A 22,422-nucleotide genomic window follows, 5' to 3' on the forward strand; every position below is an offset into this window, starting at 1 on the left:
ACTTGAATTTAGATCTTATGTTATTTGGTTTTCTGTAGTTGACCATCTTATTATTTTTTTTATTTTTTGAGTTAAATAAAATGTGTGTTAAAACATTTAATCATTCAAAAATTAATTATGAGATAAACACATTTAATATATAGATTATCATTTTTAACCCTGTTGCAAACCTTAACTTACTATTATTATTATTTTTAAAGGTTTTATTTATTTATTCATGACAGACACAGAAAGGCACTAAACTAAAAGCTCCCTTTTTTTTTTTTTTTTTTAATAATAAGGATCTTGAGACTTCCTTTATTGTTTACCCAAAATAATCTTTTATTCAAAAAGTCAGGGACGCCTGGGTGGCTCAGGGGTTAAACACTTCTGCCTTCGGCTCAGGGCGTGATCCTGGAGACCCCAGGATCGAGTCCCACATCCGGCTCCCTGCATGGAGCCTGCTTCTCCCTCTGCCTGTGTCTCTGTCTCTGTCTTTCTGTCTGTCTGTCTGTCTCTCTCTCTCTCTGTGTCTCTCATGAATAAATAAATGAAACACTTAAAAAAAAAAAGTCAGGATACAAGTATAAGCTATCCTGACAGGTTTAACCCTCAGGCCATGTCTCTTATCTTTCACTTGTAAACCATAAGCTGCAGGGATGTTACAAATGCTTCTAAATCATGTGATGTTGGTAACTTCCAAAGGCCAAAACAGTCAGCCTTAGAAATTCTTACAGATGATGAGGATTCACTTGCTGGTCAAAATAAAACAGTAGGCAAAATGGTCACCTTAATTGACCTTCATTCTTCTCCATGAACAATGAGTACAGAAGTTAAAAGTGATTGAGTCCTTGGTCTGAACTTTCCTGCTTTGTATACTTATTCTAGGAGAAACAAAACAAAACCCATATAAGCATCTATTTTTAAAAAAAAAATGTGTTTTTTTAAAAGATTTTATTTATTTATTAATGAAAGAGAGAGAGAGAGGCAGAGACACAGGCAGAGGGAGAAGCAGGCTCCATGCAGGGAGCCCGACATGGGACTCGATCCCGGGTCTCCAGGACCAGGCCCTGGGCTGAAGGCGGCGCTAAACTGCTGAGCCACCGGGGCTGCCCCCCAAAAAATGTTTATCTGGACTCAGAATTTGGGCAGAATTGATATCATACCACTGTCATTCTCCAAAACCCTGAAAACAAATGTGAGATTAGTATATCTGTGAGACAAAACGTTCCCAACACAACAGTGGTTCCCTGTTTGTGACCATTGAGCTTTTTCTTTTCCTTCTGTATTACATACTTACTTGTTTTGGGGTAAAATTTGAGGGTCTGTTTTATAAATGACAAGATTTCAATATTAATTATGAAAAGATGAGTGGAAGTGTGACTTTTTAAAAACTATTTTTGTTAACAGACTTTATCTTTTAGGACAGTTTTAGGTTTACAAAGAAATTGATCAGAAAATACAGAGAGGTCTGCTGTATCTCTTCTCCCCTGTAGAGTTTCCCCTACTTATTAACATCTGGCATTAGTGTGGTACATTTGTTAGAATTGATGAACCAATACTGATACTTTAGTATTAAATAAAGTCCATAGTTTACATTAAAGTTCACTTTTTTGTATAGTAAAGTTCTATGGGTATTGACAAATGCATGATGTCCCTTGCCCACCATTATGGTATTATTTGGAATAGTTTCAACCCCCTAAAAATTCTTGGGCTTTCCCTACCAATCCTGTGTCTCCTCCCCTGAACTTATGATAACCACTGATCTTTTTACCTTCTCTGTAATTTTGTCCTTTCCAGAACATCACAGAGTTGGAGTCAAACAGTTATGTAGCCTTTTCAGACAGGCTTCTTTGACTTAGCAATATACATTCAAGGTTCTTCTATGTCTTTTGGTGACTTGATAGCTAATTTCTTTTTACTATTCAATATTATCCAGTTGTCTGAATAAACCAAAGTTTATCCCTTCACCTATTGAAGGACATCTTGGCTGTTTCCAATGTTTGCAATTATGAACAAATCTGGTAATTACATTAATGTGCAGGCTTTTGTGTGGACATAAGTTTTTACCTCATTTGGGTAAATAAATTAGGAAATCTATTGCTGGATCATATGGTAAGACTATGTTTAGCTTTGTAAGGAACTGCCAAATGGCTGTACTATTTTGCATTCTCACCATCAGTGAATAAAAGTCGTCACTGACCCACATTATCACCAGCATTTAGTGTTCTCAGTTTGGGATATTATGTGCTGTAGTGTCACAGACCTCAATTTTCTCTAATGTCCTCGTTCTATCTCCTCTTTTGTCTTCCCTTCTCCCCATTTTTGAGACAGAAAGGTTAAATAAGTCTCTGGCAATATTTTTTTCCATAGTGAGTAAGACTTTGTGGTGGAGAAAGGTTTATTTTTATTTTATTTTATTTTATTTTATTTTATTTTATTTTATTTTATTTTAAAGATTTTATTTATTTATTTGAGAGAGAGAGCACAAATAAGGGGGAGGAGCAGAGGGAGAAGAAGATTCCCCAGCCCGCAGGGAGCCTAATGCAGGGCTCAATCCCAGGACCCTAGGATCATGACCTGAGCGGAGGGTAGATGCTTAACTGACTGAGCCACCCCGGTGCACCTCTAGGTTTATTTTTAAATGGTTCTTTACCCCCTTTCCTCTGCTTGAAGTTCAAGGAGATTTTTCTCCATTCATTCTTCACCATGATAAGCTGGTGAGACTCCCAGAAGTAAAGCTCATGAAAGCATGGAGGCTCCCTAAGACTAAGCCCCCTGGGAGAGGAGGGGCAAGACGGGGAAGAGCAGGGTCCCCAAGTCACCTGTCCCCACCAAATTACCTAGAAAACCTTCAAGTCATCCTGAAAATCTACGAATTCGGCCTGAGACTTAAAGAGAGACCAGCTGGAATGCTACAGTGAGAAAGGTTCGCGCTTCTATCAAGGTAGGAAGACGGTGAAGAAAGAAATAAAGACACAAAAGGCCTCCAAGGGGGAGGGGCCCCGCGAGGAGCCGGGCTGAGGCCGGGGCGAGTGTCCCCAGGACAGGAGAGCCCCGTCCCGGAGGAGCAGGAGCTGCACCGACCTTCCCGGGGGAAAGGGGCTCGCGGGGAGGTGGAGCAGGACCCAGGAGGGCGGGGATGCCCTCGGGCTCCCGGGGACACTAACAGACACCTGCGCCCCGGGAGATGCGCCGAGCTCCCTAAGGGCTGCAGCGCGCACGGCGGGACCCGGAGCAGCTCGGAGGGGGGAGGGGGGAGGGCGGCGGCTCCGCGGAGGGGGCTGCGGGGCGGGATCGCGAATCCAACAGCGCAGGCCCCGGAGCACAGGGCGCCGGGACACAGCCCAGGATCCGGCCTCCCCCGGGACAGGCAGAGGCCGGGAGGGCCCAGGACCGTGAGGACGCTCCTGCCCCGAGCTGAGCAGATCAGCGGCCCCGCCCCGGAGCCTCCAGGCCCTGCAGACGGAGAGCTCTGGAGCTACTGCGGGGGCTGACTCCAGGGCTGCAGAGCTGGCCCCGCCACTGCGGTTGTTCCTCCTGCAGCCTCAGGTTGTTCCTCAGTAAACAACCCCCACTGAGCCCTGCACCAGGCAGGGGCACAGCAGCTCCCCCAAGTGCTAACACCTGAAAATCAGCACGACAGGCCCCTAGACCAGCTAGAAGGACCAGTTCCAGGGGAAGTTAAGGGACTTACAGTATACAGTCAGAAGATACTCCCCCGTGGGTTTTTTTTTTTCTTTTTGTTTTGTTTTTTTCTTTTTGATTTCTGTTTGCTTCCCCCACCCTTTTTTCCCTTTCTTTCTTTTTCTTTCTCTTTTTCTTCTTTTTTTCTTTTTTTCTTCCTTTTTTTTTCTTTCTCTTTTCTTTCCTTCTTTCTCTCCTCTCTTTTTCTCCTTACCCAATACAACTTGCTTTTGGCCACTCTGCACTGAGCAAAATGACTAGAAGGAAAACCTCACCTCAAAAGAAAGAATCAGAACAGTCCTCTCTCCCACAGTTACAAACTCTGGATTACAATTCAATGTCAGAAAGCCAATTCAGCAGCACTATTATACAGCTACTGGTGGCTCTAGAAAAAAGCATAAGGGACTCAAGAGACTTCATGACTGCAGAATTTAGAGCTAATCAGGCAGAAATTAAAAATCAATTGAATGAGATGCAGTCCAAACTAGAAGTCCTAACGACGAGGGTTAACGAGGTGGAAGAACGAGTGAGTGACATAGAAGACAAGTTGATAGCAAAGAGGAAAACTGACGAAAAAAGAGACAAACAAGTAAAAGACCATGAAGATAGATTAAGGGAAATAAACGATAGCCTGAGGAAGAAAAACCTACATTTAATTGGGGTTCCCGAGGGCACCAAAAGGGCCAGAGGGCCAGAATATGTATTTGAACAAATTCTAGCTGAAAACTTTCCTAATCTGGGATGGGAAACAGGCATTCAGATCCAGGAAATAGAGAGATCCCCCCCTAAAATCAATAAAAACCGTTCAACACCTCGACATTTAATAGTGAAGCTTGCAAATTCCAAAGATAAAGAGAAGATCCTTAAAGCAGCAAGAGACAAGAAATCCCTGACTTTTATGGGGAGGAGTATTAGGGTAACAGCAGACTTCTCCACAGAGACCTGGCAGGCCAGAAAGGGCTGGCAGGATATATTCAGGGTCCTAAATGAGAAGAACATGCAGCCAAGAATACTTTATCCAGCAAGCCTCTCATTCAAAATGGAAGGAGAGATAAAAGCTTCCAAGACAAGCAGGAACTGAAAGAATATGTGACCTCCAAGCCAGCTCGGCAAGAAATTTTAAGGGGGACTCTTAAAATTCCCCTTTAAGAAAAAGTTCAGTGGAACAATCCACAAAAACAAGGACTGAATAAATATCATGAAGACACTAAACTCATATCTCTCAATAGTAACTCTGAACGTGAACGGGCTTAATGACCCCCTCAAAAGGCGCAGGGTTTCAGACTGGATAAGAAAGCAGGACCCATCTATTTGCTGTCTACAAGAGACTCATTTTAGACAGAAGGACACCTACAGCCTGAAAATAAAAGGTTGGAGAACCATTTACCATTCGAATGGTCCTCAAAAGAAAGCAGGGGTAGCCATCCTCATATCAGATAAACTAAAATTTACCCCAAAGACTATAGTGAGAGATGAAGAGGATCTCTTCATACTTCATACTTCTATCTCATACTTAAAGGATCTATTCAACAAGAGGACTTAACAATCCTCAATATATATGCACCGAATGTGGGAGCTGCCAAATATATAAATCAATTAATAACCAAAGTGAAGAAGTACTTAGATAATAATACACTTATACTTGGTGACTTCAATCTAGCACTTTCTACACTCCATAGGTCTTCTAAACACAACATCTCCAAAGAAATGAGAGCTTTAAATGATACACTGGACCAGATGGATTTCACAGATATCTACAGAACTTTACATCCAAACTCAACTGAATACACATTCTTCTCAAGTGCACATGGAACTTTCTCCAGAATAGACCACATATTGGGTCACAAATCGGGTCTGAACTGATACCAAAAGATTGGGATCATCCCCTGCATATTCTCAGACCATAATGCCTTGAAATTAGAACTAAATCACAACAAGAAGTTTGGAAGGACCTCAAACACGTGGAGGTTAAGGACCATCCTGCTAAAAGATGAAAGGGTCAATCAGGAAATTAAGGAAGAATTAAAAAGATTCATGGAAACTAATGAGAATGAAGATACAACCGTTCAACATCTTTGGGATGCAGCAAAAGCAGTCCTGAGGGGGAAATACATCGCAATACAAGCATCCATCCAAAAACTGGAATGAAATCAAATACAAAAGCTAACCTTGCACCTAAAGGAGCTGGAGAAAAAACAGCAAATAGATCCTACACCCAGCAGAAGAAGAGAGTTAATAAAGATTCGAGCAGAACTCAATGAAATCGAGACCAGAAGAACTGTGGAACAGATCAACAGAACCAGGAGTTGGTTCTTTGAAAGAATTAATAAGATAGATAAACCATTAGCCAGCCTTATTAAAAAGAAGAGAGAGAAGACTCACATTAATAAAATCATGAATGAGAAAGGAGAGATCACTACCAACACCAAGGAAATACAAACGATTTTAAAAACATATTATGAACAGCTATACGCCAATAAATTAGGCAATCTAGAAGAAATGGACGCATTCCTGGAAAGCCACAAACTACCAAAACTGGAACAGGAAGAAATAGAAAACCTGAACAGGCCAATAACCAGGGAAGAAATTGAAGCAGTCATCAAAAACCTCCCAAGACACAAAAGTCCAGGGCCAGATGGCTTCCCAGGGGAATTCTATCAAACATTTAAAGAAGACACAATACCTATTCTCCTAAAGCTGTTTGGAAAGATAGAAAGAGATGGAGTACTTCCAAATTCGTTCTATGAGGCCAGCATCACCTTAATTCCAAAACCAAAGACCTCACCAAAAAGGAGAATTACAGACCAATATCCCTGATGAACATGGATTCAAAAATTCTCAACAAGACACTAGCCAATAAGATCCAACAGTACATTAGGAAAATTATTCACCAAGTAGGATTTATCCCCGGGACACAAGGCTGGTTCAACACCCGTAAAACAATCAATGTGATTCATCATATCAACAAGAGAAAAAGCAAGAACCATATGATCCTCTCAATAGATGCAGAGAAAGCATTTGACAAAATACAGCATCCATTCCTGATCAAAACTCTTCAGAGTGTAGGGATAGAGGGAATATTCCTCAGCATCTTAAAAGCCATCTATGAAAAGCCCACAGCAAATATCATTCTCAATGGGGAAGCACTGGGAGCCTTTCCCCTAAGATCAGGAACAAGACAGGGATGTCCACTCTCACCACTGCTATTCAACATAGTACTGGAAGTCCTAGCCTCAGCAATCAGACAACAAAAAGAATAAAAGGCATTCAAATTGGCAAGAAGAAGTCCAACTCTCCCTCTTCACAGATGACATGATACTGTACATAGAAAGCCCAAAAGTCTCCACCCCAAGATTGCTAGAACTCATACAGCAATTCGGTAGCCTGGCAGGATACAGAATCAATGCCCAGAAATCAATGGCATTTCTATACACTAACAATGAGACTGAAGAAAGAGAAATTAAGGAGTCAATCCCATTTACAATTGCACCCAAAAGCATAAGATACCTAGGAATAAACCTAACCAAAGAGGTAAAGGATCTATACCCTAAAAACTATAGAACACTTCTGAGGGAAATTGAGGAAGACACAAAGAGATGGTAAAATAGTCCATGCTCATGGATTGGCAGAATTAATATTGTGAAAATGTCCATGTTACCCAGGGCAATGTACACGTTTAATGCAATCCCTATCAAAATACCATGGACTTTCTTCAGAGAGTTAGAACAAATTATTTTAAGATTTGTGTGGAATCATAAAAGACCCCAAATAGCCAGGGGAATTTTAAAAAAGAAAACCATATCTGGGGGCATCACGATGCCAGATTTCAGGTTGTACTACAAAACTGTGGTCATCAAGACAGTGTGGTACTGGCACAAAAACACACACATAGATCAATGGAACAGAATAGAGAACCCAGAAGTGGACCCTGAACTTTATGGTCAACTAATATTCGATAAAGGAGGAAAGACTATCCATTGGAAGAAAGACAGTCTCTTCAATACATGGTGCTGGGAAAATTGGACATCCACATGCAGAAGAATGAAACTAGACCACTCTATCACCATACACAAAGATAAACTCAAAATGGATGAAAGATCTAAATGTGAGACAAGATTCCATCAAAATCCTAGAGGGGAACACAGGCAACATCCTTTTTGAACTCGGCCATAGTAACTTCTTGCAAGATACATCCACGAAGGCAAAAGAAACAAAAGCAAAAATGAACTATTGGGACTTCATCAAGATAAGAAGCTTTTGCACAGCAAAGGATACAGTCAACAAAACTCAAAGACAACCTACAGAATGGGAGAAGATATTTGCAAATGACATATCAGATAAAGGGCTAGTTTCCAAGATCTACAAAGAACTTCTTAAACTCAACAGCAGAGAAACAAACAATCCCATCATGAAATGGGCAAAAGACATGAACAGAAATCTCACAGAGGAAGACATAGACATGGCCAACACGCACATGAGAAAATGCTCTGCATCACTTGCCATCAGGGAAATACAAATCAAAACCACAATGAGATCCCACCTCACACCAGTGAGAATGGGGAAAATTAACAAGGCAGGAAACCACAAATGTTGGAGAGGACGTGGAGAAAGGGGAACCCTCTTACACTGTTGGTGGGAATGTGAACTGGTGCAGCCACTCCGGAAAACTGTATGGAGGTTCCTCAAAGAGTTAAAAATAGACCTGCCCTACGACCCTGCAATTGCACTGCTGGGGATTTAACCCAAAGATACAGATGCAATGAAAAGCCGGGACACCTGCACCCAATGTTTCTAGCAGCAATGTCCACAATAGCCAAACTGTGGAAGGAGCCTCGGTGTCCATCGAAAGATGAATGGATAAAGAAGATGTGGTTTATGTATACAATGGAATATTCCTCAGCTATTAGAAATGACAAATACCCACCATTTGCTTCCACGTGGATGGACCTGGAGGGTATTAGGCTGAGTGAAGTAAGTCAGTCGGAGAAGGACAAACATTATATGTTCTCATTCATTTGGGGAATATAAATAATAGTGAAAGGGAATATAAGGGAAGGGAGAAGAAATGTGTGGGAAATATCAGAAAGGGAGACAGAACGTAAAGACTCCTAACTCTGGGAAACGAACTAGGTGTGGTAGAAGGGGAGGAGGGCGGGGGGTGGTGGGAGTGAATGGGTGATGGGCACTGGGGGTTATTCTGTATGTTGGTAAATTGAACACCAATAAAAAATTAAATAAATAAATAAATAAATAAATAAATAAATAAATAAATAAAATGTGTGGACTAAAAAAAAAAAAAAAAAAAGATTAGACCCCCCCTGGAGTTTTTAACTGTTAAACTAATCCACACTCAGCCTCCAGCATTTTACTAGTTACCATTTAATTGTTCCTACCAGTTTAAGATCTTTGTACTCTGCCTCTCCAGTTTTGGGGGCTGCAGTCTGCCCTGTGACCTCCTTTCACTAATAAGCTTAAGAGTTGTTGACTTCCAGTTCAATTTCTGTCGTTGTTGCAAGGATGGAGTCACTATGCTAATTACATGTCAGAGCTGAAGCCAGGGACATGACTGTGCTCTAATATACTGATGTAGTCTCTCTTTTTAATATTCCCTGAGCCTAAAAAAGTAGGTGACTACTATCTTCTCTCCCTATGGAAAGTCCCTGCGAGTCTTATGACAAAAGAAAGATATAAATATTAACTTCTTGGTAGCATTTAATTGAGCATTTGGGTACTTTGAAAAGCCAGATATCTTAATGTCAGGAATTTGAAAACAATTTACAAAACTCAACATCTTTGTTTAATATTAGTAAAAGAAAATCATGAATTCATTTTTGTCAATGTCAAATTTATTAGTTTACCTTTTCATTGTCATTCCTATCAGAGATAGCTTGCTATCTAATTGTTAGAGTTAGGATTTTTTTAAAGAATGTATTTATTTATTTGAGAGAGACAGAAAGAGCTTCAGTAGAGGAGGGGCAGAGGGAAAGGAGAGGGAGAAGCAGGCTTCCTGCTAGAACCTGACACAGGGCCCATGCCAGTCAATCCCAGGCCAAGATCATGACCTCAGCCAAAGTCAGACGCTTAACCAACTGAACCACCCAGGCACCCCTAGAGTTAGTTTTAAAACTAAAACTAGGAGTTTTGTACTATAAATTATACTGTTAATTCCAAATTAGACTTATTGAATTATTTTAACAACCTTGTACATTTAAAAAATAATAAACTACATGTAAAATAGACTATAATTTGCATTCTTTTTCTACCTGTGCCATCACATAATTCGTGTAGTATTACTATATCTTTAAAAATGGCATTGATCAATTGATAAAGACTTTTGAAAATCCTCAAATTATGACCTATTTTTGTGTGTGTGTGTGGATCTATTTATTTTGTGGGGATTTCTTTCTCTTGAACTCAAGCAAGTATCAGCTGGTGGGAAGATTGTGAAATTACATTTTTCTTTTATTAATTTGATTCATTTCCTTCTCAGCGAGTCTGATTCTCAAAGATGATACCAATACATAGGTTTAAGTTTTTTTTCCTTTTACCCCTCCCTGAACTCTCTACTCCAAATCTTTAGCAAATTATAAAATATTTTTTAAAATATTAATAGTATACTTATTTTGTAGTAAGTCAACCTTGTTACTGGTACCATGTTAACCTATATCTAGTTGCTGGGCTCTTTCTTTACTTATGCATCTGTGGCAGCAACAATGACTGGAAGAAGAAAAAATAGAACTACATCTACTATGTGCCACACAGTTTATGTATAGTTATCTGTGATCATTACATTTTTCATACAGAGATATGTCCTAGAATTGTATTCTCAGATTTGGTCAGCAAGTGGATATTGGAATGTTGATACTGTGGTACTGGAATCCAGCTATAAGAAGTAGCTTCAGGGTAAAGTGAGATAGAATATGGGCTAATCATAAACCCTTTCAAGAAGGTATTTTCTTCATCTTTAAAATGATTTCGATTTGAATTAGATATCTTGATAAAAATAAATAATAATTGCACAGCAGATGGGCAGAAGTTGCTAGGATGGTGAAATAGAGCATGGTGCAATAGGTAATACATATGTGGGTGTCAGGAGTCAGGAATTTGATCATGGGAGAGTCTGGTATTCCAAGGGTCAGGCAGTACTGTGATAGCCACCAGATAGGTCGGAAAGAGCAAAGCAGGTGATAGAGGTGTTGCTACACACCTGGAGCTCAGGAACAGGACTAGTTCCCAGAAAAACAGGAAAAAAAAAAAAAAAGCAAGTCTAATTTCTATCTTAAAGGAAATAAGGGGGATCCCTGGGTGACGCAGTGGTTTAGCGCCTGCCTTTGGCCCAGGGAGCGATCCTGGAGACCCAGGATCGAATCCCACATCAGGCTCCTGGTGCATGGAGCCTGCTTCTCCCTCTGCCTATGTCTCTGCCTCTCTCTCTCTCTGTGACTATCATAAATAAATAAAAATTAAAAAAAAAATAAAGGAAATAAGGTACTCAGATGAGGATTCAGATTATGTGAAAAAATATGTGAGAAATCTGGGATATAAAGCAGCTTTGGGGTCATAAGAAAAAGTTCCTTACTTGATTTGTTAAAGTGCTAAATCATAGCTAAATAGGGGATCCCTGGGTGGCACAGCGGTTTGGCGCCTGCCTTTGGCCCAGGGCGCGATCCTGGAGACCCGGGATCGCATCCCACATCGGGCTCCCGGTGCATGGAGCCTGCTTCTCCCTCTGCCTGTGTCTCTGCCTCTCTCTCTCTCTCTCTCTCTGTGACTATCATAAATAAATAAAAAAAAAAAAATTAAATCATAGCTAAATAATGATAATAATAAAGTTTCACAAGAGCTTATTGCTTCTCAGAAACTGCTTTGTGCTCTACATAGATTATTGCTTTTCATCCTCACAATAGCCTTACAAACTAGTACTATCATCCTCCTCTTAAGGCAAAAAAATGAAGCCCTGTGAGGTTAGTTATGTTGCACAAACTTATAGTCACTAGGTGGCAGACTTGGGTTATTTTTGTTTTTGTTTTTGATATTTATTTATTCTTGAGAGACAGAGAAAGAGAGGCAGAGACACAGAGGGAGAAGCAGGCTCCTTGCAGGGAGCCCAATGCCAAGCTGGATCCTCAGACCCGGATCACGCCCTGATCTTCAGATCAGGTGGATGCTCAACTGCTGAGCCACCAAGGCATATCCAGACTTGGGTTTTGAATGTAAATCAACTAATCCAAGAACTCATTCGACACCCCAGCACCAAAGGACTGTAGCAACTGAGTATCCTTAATCTCCCTGCACCACCCCTAGCTTCGTCCCTCCACTTCTCACTTCCTCTCCTTTCCTAGCAGGATTGGGAGATGCACAGCTGTGGAAACCAGAAAGACTTGGACTGGGATTGAGGTGTGTCCTTAGGACTTCTATCAGATTCCTGTTGATGGCCTCTGTGATAGTACATAAGAAATCCTTTTGGAGGGTGGAAGGAGACTGCTTTTTAGACTTCTCCCAGTTGTTCAGTCTAGTCCAGTAATTCCCAAACCTGGGGGCACCTGGTGACATTTAAAAACATTACATTGCTGCATCATGTCTCTTATCTTTTTCCAGTTCCCTATAGTTCTATCTCTGATGAGATCACCTAGTTAGACTTGAGTCAGTTTTGAAAGGGGCAACACATGGCATCAGAATCATTCTCACCTACTTAAGGGCTTTTGCTTCCATGTGCAGAGACTTGGGTATCCTATGTTTGAATTGCACCCACCCCCCCAATCTTTCTTTGAACCAACAAAACCAGGAGACTGGTATTCCAGGGGCAAGTCCTGAAGGTAAGAAGCTATAGAAATAGCTTCCATTTATGCCGGTCCACTGTACCAGTAGGTTTCTGCTCTGATCTCCACATGGTAAGAAGCCCAGTTTCTACTACTTCAACCGTTTCTTAGGAAAGGATTCCGTCTTGAATCTCAACTCATTCTCTACTTCCTCAATTACTGGTAAGTTGTTTTTTTGTTTTGGGGTTTTTTTACAAAAATATTTTATTTACTTATTTGTGAGAGACAGAGAGAGAGACAAAGGCAGAGATATAGGCAGAGGAAGAAGCAGGCTCCCCCTGGGGAGCCTGATGTGGGACTCAATCCCAGGACCCCGGGATCATGACCTGAGCCAAAGGCAGATGCCTAACCACTGAGCCACCAGGTGCCCCAATTACTGGTAAGTTTTATAGTTTATATTCTTAAAAGGTCAGGGATGGGGCAGATGGAAGAAAAATGGTGGTAGATTTAGAATTTGTTTATAAGAAGTTATTTGACTTTCTACCTGTTATAGGTTGAATTATGTCCCCCCAAAATAGATATTAAAATTCTAACTCCTGATTCTTCAGAACGTGACCTTAGGGTCATTACAGATGCAACTAATCAAGATAATATCTTACTATAGTGAGAGGGAAGTGCATAATCCAATATGATATGGGGGAAGGATTCCATGTGAAGACAGAAATAGAGACTAGAGTTATGACCTGCAAGCCAAGGAATTCCAAGTCTTGATGAATGCCACCAGAAGGTAGAAAAGAGTAAGGAAGTATTCTCAAGGGAAGAATTGTGGAGGCCGAGAAAAATTCAGGCCATCCGACCTAAAGTTTAGCATTAGCACAAGTACAGCCATCTTAGGCCCCTGTGAATAAGAGCTGAATTTTACGGGAAAAACTGCAGAATGTCCTCAATGTCCTTGGCAGAGAATCCCATATCAGAAAGACAACAGAACCCACGCCCATGGTAGAACGTCCCATATTAGATTGAGAACAGAGCTCAATGCCCTTGAAAGCCCCATATCAGAATGTAAACAGAACTTGAGAAATTCCTCCCCCCCTTCTGAAAATCCCCTAGACCAGCCTATTAAAAACCCAGCTGTAACCCACTTCGGGGTCCAAGTCCCTGCTCCGCTGTGTCTGGTATACTTGGACCCAGGCTGGAGCTTGCTAATAAACCCTCGTGCACTTGCATCGGTGTCGGCTCCTTGGTGGTTTCTCGGATTCGCAATCTTGGGCACAACAGAATGGCCTTGCTGACATCAGCAAGAACTGGGAGAGAATAAATTTCTGCTGTTTTAAGCCTCTCCTTTTGCAGTACTTTGCTATGGCAGCCCAAGGAAATTAATGTACTGTCCTTGCTACCCGAAGGTAAAATATAGCTCTCTACTTCAATAATCTTAAAATTAACCATGTAACTTGCTTTATCCAATTGAATATGAATAGACATGACAATAGGCTATGTCTGGAACACCTTTGTGTTTTGGCTGTCACTCTTGCTTTATTTACCATAAGAATATAAGGCCCTAGGTAACATTTGTTCCTTCACCTTCAATCCTCCAATGAGAAGACACATGAAATTCAGCAGAGCACAGCTATGCTATAATTGAGTGGCAGTCCTCAAGTAGCATGACCAAGAGATTAATTTTTCTCGTTGTAAGTCCCTGATGTTTTGCAGTTGTCCGTTCTTTCCAAAAAATGACAACTAAAAAAGGGGTCCTAAAAAATAAAGTTAGATTTTTCCAAATGAACATATCTGATTAAATAAATAATGGTCACATCAACATAGGTCATAATGTATGTGATGTAGATGAAGGGAAAAACATTGCATTTTAGCAAAATATTACAGAAGACACTAAAGTCATATAGGACTTATGTCCTTTTGCACAGATTCAAGAAAGAAAACGTACTTCAACAATACACCAAAAGTTTCTTCTCTTATCTAAGAATTTTAAAGTGTATGTACTTAGAAGTAGGGAGCCATAAAAGACTATGGAAGTTCAGGTCTGATATTTTGAGGATTGGGCAACAGCAATTAACCCAATATTTATTTATTTATTTATTTATTTATTTATTTATTTCAAAATTTAGAACTAAAAACATGGGAATATCAAGGTCAGATTAATATTTCAAAAAATAAAAATAAAAAAAGCTTTTACCTAGGCCCTAGGCAGTGACAGGGAGAACATTTTTTCTAGATTGTGATATTGTAATGTCAGAGAGAACCTTCCAAACCAAAAACAAATATGGACTTAGTAAGAAGGGATTTTATTTGAAATAATTCTTGCCAAGTCCTGGGGGCCCCAGGGGTGAGACTTTTGCACTAGGAGGAAATTCTGACCATGAGATTAGCAAATATTATAAGAGTTAGGCAAGATAAATACTGTATGATCTTACTTATTTGTGGAATTGAAAAATCAAACTCAGTAGGATGATAATCACCAGGGGGTGACAATGGGGAGATGTTGGTCAAAGGATACCAACTTCCAGTTTAGAAAATGAATAAATTCTGGGGATCAAAGATGGTGACTATAATAAATAGCACTGCGTTGTATATTTGAAATTTGCTAAGAATGTATATCTTCAGTGTTCTCACCACACACACACATACACACACACAAAGGAGGGATAACTGTGAGGTGATAGAAGTGCTCATTAGCTTGATTGTAGTAATCATTTCACAGTGTGTGCTTACATTACACACTTTAAATATATACACTTTGTATTTGTCAGTTATGTCTCAATACTGAGAAAGGGGGTAGAGGGAGAGTTACACAAAGGGGTTTTTCTTGCACACAAAGAGGTCAACACCACTAGCAAAAACCAGGCTTGGAGTAGGGTGAGAGGGTGGTGTTGAGGGAATATCAGATGACAGTGTTTACCCTGAGGCCAGCCTGTCTATTCTCAGAATGAGCTGTTAAGGGAGAGGTCATTAACTGATTCAGGCTGAGGGTAGGGGAGAGTTCAGAGTCCTGGAGGAAGGAAGGAATCTTAACCAGAGTTTAGTTAACAAGTATTTTGTTCCCATTGGTCAGCTGGACACCCATTCAGCTAATCACTTACAGGGCAAGAAAAGGAAACTGCAATGTCTGTGTTTGGCCTTGTCTGTAAACAAGGGTCCATCCCTGAATCTTATCTGAGTCCTATGGGAAAGGGTATTATACTCTGCAGTAAGCCCTTTTCCAGGACACAAAATGCTGAAGGGATTTCTTCAACCCCCCTCTTTTTCAGGAACATGGTAAAGTTCAGCAATGTCACAAAATTGTAAATACACGAGGATTACGAAAGAAATGTTCAAGAGGTCACAGTGCCCTCATTGAATACCATACAACATAGGACAGCAAATGGGAACAAACCTGATAATGAGGCTGCTCACCCTGCTTACTATAAACTGAGCAATGCAAGGTAATTAGTCTAATACTTATTTTTTTATTTTTTTTAAGATTTTATTTATTTATTCATGAGAGACACAGAGAGAGAGAGGCAGAGACACAGGCAGAGGGAGAAGCAGGCTCCCCACAAGGAGCCCGATGTGGGACTCGATCCTGGAACTCTGAGATCACACCCTGAGCCAAAGGCAGATGCTCAATCACTGAGCCACCCAGGTGTCTCTCTAATATTTCTTAATATAAAAGATTATACCATTAATCTCCCCTGCTAAGTGGCAAGAGGTATTTAAAATTTCTGTAAACTGGAAAACATCAACACATTTTATTTTAATGTGTATAGAATGAACACTGGCAGAACAAATGTCTAAGTCCAGAGGTATAAGGAGACAGGAAGAGGCCCATGTTCTCTCTTTGCTAATTTGTTAGAACATATTGCTTCCTCTACCTTATGCTTGCCTCCATATCTTGTTCACGTAGAAAAGAAATTAAGTATAACTTGCCAGAAATAGTGACTTTGAATTCTCTTCTTTCCAGTACTTATCAAAAGTCTGGTTATGGGCAGCCCGGGTGGCCTAAAGGTTTGGCACCACCTTCGGCCCAGACCAGAGATCAAGTCTCACGTCGGGCTCCCTACATGGAGCCTGCTTCTCCTTCTCTCTCTCTGTCTGTGTCTCTGCCTCTCTCTCTCTCTCTCTCTCTCTGTCTGTCATGAATAAATAAAGAAAATCTTAAAAAAAAAAAGTCTGGTTATGATAAGCAGTATTTATGGAGAGCTGTTTGAAGAGAGTGGCTTCTATCTGTTCCTCTGTATATTTAAAATATTGTCCTTGGGTTAGGTCAGGCCATCTATGAGCTATTGTACTTCAACTGAATTATTTTAGACTGAATGCTTTATTAGTTACCTTAGGAAAGATTGTTAAGTATATGAATTTGTGTCTTCCCGTGTAAAATCATAGAATCTTTCAATTACTCAAGTCTTCATTTGCATCTTTTTGTAGGCTTCATGGTTGTCGTTTTTTTTTTTTAACAAAGTCTTACATGATTCCAGCAGTATGACTAGGCATATATCATTTTTGTTGTCATTGTTGCTAGGTGAATAGCTGGCTTAATTCATTATCTCTTCTAACAGGTGGTTCAGTTATAATTTGCAAGTTCTTGCACTGACAGCTTCATTTCAAAGCCAGCCTTTCATCTGAGAAGGTGGAACTTTGACGGTGATTACTAAGCAGACATGAGTTGAGTACTCTTGCCCTTCTATTTACTTCCTCATGATCAGATTTGGCCAATCTTAACCCAAACAAAGAAGCTAATGCCAAATGTTATAGGTATTTTCCTCTCATTCATATTCTAATTTTAAAAGACATATATAGTCATTGTATTAAAAAAAGCCATATAAACCAAAAATATTTCAATAGATGAAATGAAAAGTAAACATTCTTTATACTTCCTAGAAGCAGTCCCTCATTAATTTTTATTTTTCTGTGATATATAGTAGAAAAAGAAGGCACATGAATGAATGAATGATTGAATGAATGAATGAATAAATAAATAAATAATGTAAATAAGCATAACTTTCTATATTTAAGCCTCATGATCCAAGAAGGATTTGAATAAGATTGCTATACAAAACAAAAAGGAAAGATCACTGGTTAATTATAGAAATACCAGCTCTTTGAGGGTAAAAACTATATCTTTTCACTCTTTGAATTATTATTTTTTTATCTATGTAGTACATTTCTATGTAAAGAAGTAGAGGCAGCACCTCTGTCTGGCTCAGTCAGTAAAGCATGTGACTCTTGATCTCAGGGTTGTGAGTTCAAGCAAGCCCCAAGCTGGGCATGGAGTCTACTAAAGAATGAATGAATGAACAAACAAATGAACGAATGAACAAAAGAAAGAAAGAAAATTACCTAGTTTACTGTTGAAAACCGTGCCACCTGATCAACTCCAGAATTTTTTGAAGCTTTAAGATGAGCTAGTTTTAAAGAAAAAATTATTCATGAAACTTGTTAAAGACTGAAAGACAGACACAGATGATTGCAATGTATAGAGATTACTACAAGGGGGGTTTGCAGTAGAGGAGAGAGATTAGGCCCAGCTTCCAAAACAGCAAGGAAAAATGGGGATTTATAAGGTGCACATTATGGGGGAGGGGATTAATAGATGGACAATTACTAAGAGGGTAGAATGCAATTTTTTGCTAAACTGACTGAACAGATCTTGCTGAAGGTAGCCAGAATGATGAGATGTTACCCTGGGGGATAATCGAGGATGAGGAATTTGGTCAGATATTGAGGGTGATTAGATATTAAGCATTGGGGTTTCTTACTAAAGTGACTTGGCAGGACTTGCCAAAACTAGACTCCACAAGCACTGAGGTGAAGCCCAAGATCAGGCTTCATTGAGCAGAGGACTCAGAGGAGCCTGAAGAAAGTTTGGTCAAGAAGAGCATCTTTGTCACTGGCAGTACAGGATCATACTGTTCTCAAGTGGCACATATCAACATCTGCAACATCTGCACCAGACAACATTATTTCATTTTTGAATTTCTGGCTTGCAGCACAATAAAAATAAAAAATGATCATAAAGTTTACAAGTAGCCAGTTATATTAATTTTCTGGGTTTTTTTTAAGCTCTGTTGAGAGCAAATGAATCTAAGACTCATTTTTAATGCAATTCAAATAATTATTTTTAAAAATTAATTCAAGAAGCAATTTCCAAGCATCACCTAAGTACCAGACATCATGTTGGTCACTGGACACACATACTTTGATCAGCAGTAGTTACCTTTAAGAAGCTCAGAAAGTGTCATTCATCATAATGGTAAAGTAAATGACTTTACTCTCCTCATCCTTGATCAGTTGCAAATGAAAGATTTACAGCAACAATGTCTAGTTTTTGAACCAAATTTGCTAGAGCTTGGGAGAGGAAAAGAGGGTTTTTAAAAAATGTATTTTATTTGTTTATTTGTGTGAGACAGTGAGCATATGAGCAGGGGGAAGGAACAGCTGAGCAGGGAGCCAGACATGGGCCTGGATCCCAGGACCCTGAGAATATGACCTGAGCTAACCAACTGAGCCATCCAGTGCCCTGAGGAGAAGAGGGTTTTAATTATTTTTCTCATTCTAGGTTATTCCTCACATCAAAAAGGAGATATCAGGCTCAGAATGGAGTCAACTGCACTAAACAGCACCTCAGCAAATCAAGACTTACTGCCTAAGCTAATTGCACGTTCAGTCCTATCCCCCACCCCCACCCCCACCTAGTAAGGAATGTAACTTGAATCTAACTTTAACAAGTCAACCTGGAATTACCTTGTTAGCACTAGTGAGGTTACCCACTCCACAGGCCCTCCATTATCCAAGGAAGGCAACCTTGTCTGAAACAATGCACTCTTTGCAAATAATTTCCTTTTTCTGCCCCTTTTCCACCCTTAAAAATCATTCCTTTTCCTCAGCTGTTTTCTAAAGCTCATTGCTAGATGAGATGCTGCTAAATTCATGAATTGTTGAATAAAGCCAATTTTATCATATTTAATCAGTTAAACTTTTGTTATTTAATGATCAGAAAAGTTTTTTCTTCATCCACTACATTACTGCAACCTTTTCCATTAACCCCAAAAATGTATTTATCCACAAGAAACTACTTTTTCCGTAAGCCTTATATTGGGACTGCTATTCTGTGTTGACCTTCAACGGGAAGAGATTCTGACAAGTGCCTCAATTCTATCTCCTTTAGGATCTGATGATTTCTCTAGCCACTCTGATTAGTGGGAAAATCCTTTTTCATAAAAGGATAGACCAGAAGCCCTACATCCCACCTTTCTCCAGTTTATAAATATCACCACCATTGGGGATTGCCCACCTAAAACTCTTCCCCCATGAGTATGAATACTGCCCACAATCACCTACCAGCACATAGTCCCATTTCACTAGACTATGACTTAATTTATCATCCAGGGGTACACCCTCTGCACATGGTTCAATTCCCTTAATCCTGTGGTTATTCCTCTATTTCTCCTGCCTCACAGGATATTAGAATAGGAGTTATGGTGGATTGGATGGTAAGGAAAGCCTTCATGAAAGGGATAGCCTTTGAGTGAGGCTTTCAAGGGCAACTCAGATGTCTTAAAAGAAGAAAATGAGAAATAGGGAGAAGAGCAGATACAAGACATCTAATGACTTAGCACTTAAAAATAATGATATGCATCTATTGAAATAAATTGTCTTCAAAATATTCTTGAGTGATAAAAATTGGGGGGAAAACAATTCATATAGTGTATTCTCCTTAATGTAAAATGAACAAAATATATATTTCTTAATTTATGTGTATGTGTTTTACTGTATGTATACATACAAGCAAATGCTTGCAAATTGATCTTCAAGGACCTCTGAGAAAAGATGTGAAATTGGGTGGCATCAAATAGTGACTTGCTTTATCTAGTTGTTTGGATTTATATTGTATGCTAGTACACAATTGTATGGGTGTGTGTGTATGTTTGAAGATGGCTGTCTCCCAGCTGGTTTTTTAAATCCCATCATTTTCAGTACACAGATTGAAAGACATTATTTTCATAGGGTTGCCTGGGTGGCCCAGTCGGTTAAGCCTCCAATCCTTGATTTCAGCTCAGGTCATGATCCTGTGGTGGTGATCAAGCCCACATTAGGCTTCATGCTTTGGAGTTTGGTTTGCTTCTCTCCATCTCCCTCTGCCTCTTCCCTCACTCTCTGTCTCTCAAATAAATAAATAAATACTTTAAAAAGAAAAGAAAGATATTATTTTCACTTCATTTATTTCACATGTGTCTATAAAGGGCTTAGTAGGCACCAAGAAACAGGTTTAAATATCCACAGTCTTTTGGGATGAGGCAGACAATAGACAAACCAACAAACAGAAAATCAAATAGTGATTAACTTTACTTTTTAAACCAAGGATAGTTTTAAACCAGGATAGTAGGGTGTGGATATTTTATTTAAATATGGTGGCCAGGAAGGTCCTTTCTGAGGAGCTCGAAATAAGTTGAGTGAGCCCTAAAGGTATTTTGGAAAGAGCACTCCAGAAAGGAGGTCACAGCTAATGCAAATGTGCTAAGTCAAGGACATGCCCAGTATGTTTGAGGAGCAGCAGGGTTAGTACGGATGCAGGAGAAAAAGGGACAAGAAGGAGGACATGAGGTAAGAGATGGGGAGCCAGATACAGGGTTTGTAGCCCACTGCAACTTCTTTGGCTATTCTGGGAGAGCTCATTACATGGTTCTAAGCAGGGCACGAAGAGATCCAAATTCTATTTTAAAAGATTCACCCTTGCCATTGTGTCAAAAACAAAGATGAGCTTGGAGGTGGGGTGAGAAGAGAGCAGAAAGAATAACTGGAGCTTTTGCAACTATCCAGGCAATATGGTCCATTTACTTGGGCAAAAATTAAAGTGAGGGATTTGCTAAGAAGTGACCCGAGGACTAATGGGATTTAGGAATGGGAAGTGAGCTGCCCGGAGGCTCAGGCAGTAGGCACCCTGTAACCATGGCCTTGGGTCGTGGTTTGGCAAGTGCAGTTCCCCACTGGCAGTGGCCCCGGCAGCAGCTGACCCCTTCCTATGATCCCACCTCTGGCATTTTCTGCATTGTGGGCTGTTCCCCAAAGGCAGGATCTGACATCATATGAAGGGAATGAAGCAATTAATATTCTAGTCCCTCCCTATAGCTCAAGCCAGTTTATGGGCATCCGAGCATTATAAAACTACTAGAAAAGCTGGGGGTTTCTGGTTGAGCATGGATTAATAACTGGATCCACCGAGATATGACACTTATCTTCTTGCCATGGTCAGGGTACCTAGTAGTTTAAGTGAAAGGGGAACACCCCTAAATAGGAATCATTCGCAGTGATGTTGCTGGAATAATAACAACACAGACAGTGTTCTGTGCATTTGATGTAAACATGAGCAAATGCAATTAGGAACAATTTGGCAGAATCTCAAGTGTTTTGTCATAAAGGAAACAAATGAACCATGTCTATGGAGACCATGGAATTCCAAAAAGATTATATCCTGGTTCATCTCTTAATTACATTCATGGCATTCCCTCATAAGCTTTCCTTTTACAAGTATGAACTTAAGAAATAGTTTTTTTATCATGACTGAAAACAAAATCCTGCCCCCAACCCTATATCCCCATTAATAAACTATCAGAGAGAAAAATAAGATGTTACTTTATAAGATGTTATTTAGATGGAACATTTAGTTGGATATTTACCAGGTTGCAGGAACCACTGCTATTTTAGTTCTTTTTTTTTTCTTCCTTCATTTTTTCCTTTTTATTCTTCCTTTATTTATTCCTCACAAATCAAAAATACTTCCTATATTCATACTTTTTTGATTCCAAAAGTTGCAGTTTAGGATATTGAAAAATCCTTAAGCTGATGCCAAGTAATTAGGTTTTTTTTTTTTTAAGAGTTTTAAACTGCTATGTGGAAGTAGAACTAATTTCAAGGTGTTGCAATTAGCAAATAATGTTATCTCAAGTTTTTCATTACAGTTATGATTTTTAAAACATTCTAATGTTGTGTATTAATATAAACAATA

The 22,422-nt window shown here is 39.7% G+C and overlaps 1 long non-coding RNA gene across 5 annotated transcripts in view; it reads left to right on the plus strand.

Annotated features, from left to right (window-relative positions):
- Positions 1-19,383, plus strand: part of LOC140604173 (uncharacterized) — a 99,197-nt gene extending 79,814 nt beyond the window's left edge. For 3 of the 5 annotated variants that reach the window (XR_012007187.1, XR_012007190.1, XR_012007192.1), the window contains 2 exons: positions 15,689-15,862; positions 16,976-19,383. This is a non-coding gene — a long non-coding RNA (uncharacterized lncRNA). The remainder of the gene's footprint in view (positions 1-15,688; positions 15,863-16,975) is intronic. The other 2 variants (XR_012007188.1, XR_012007189.1) reach the window with 2 other exon arrangements.
- The last annotated feature ends 3,039 nt before the right edge of the window (positions 19,384-22,422 follow it).

This window comes from Canis lupus, chromosome 14, assembly GCF_048164855.1.
Source record: "Canis lupus baileyi chromosome 14, mCanLup2.hap1, whole genome shotgun sequence".
In the NCBI taxonomy this organism is placed as follows: Eukaryota; Metazoa; Chordata; class Mammalia; order Carnivora; family Canidae; genus Canis; species Canis lupus.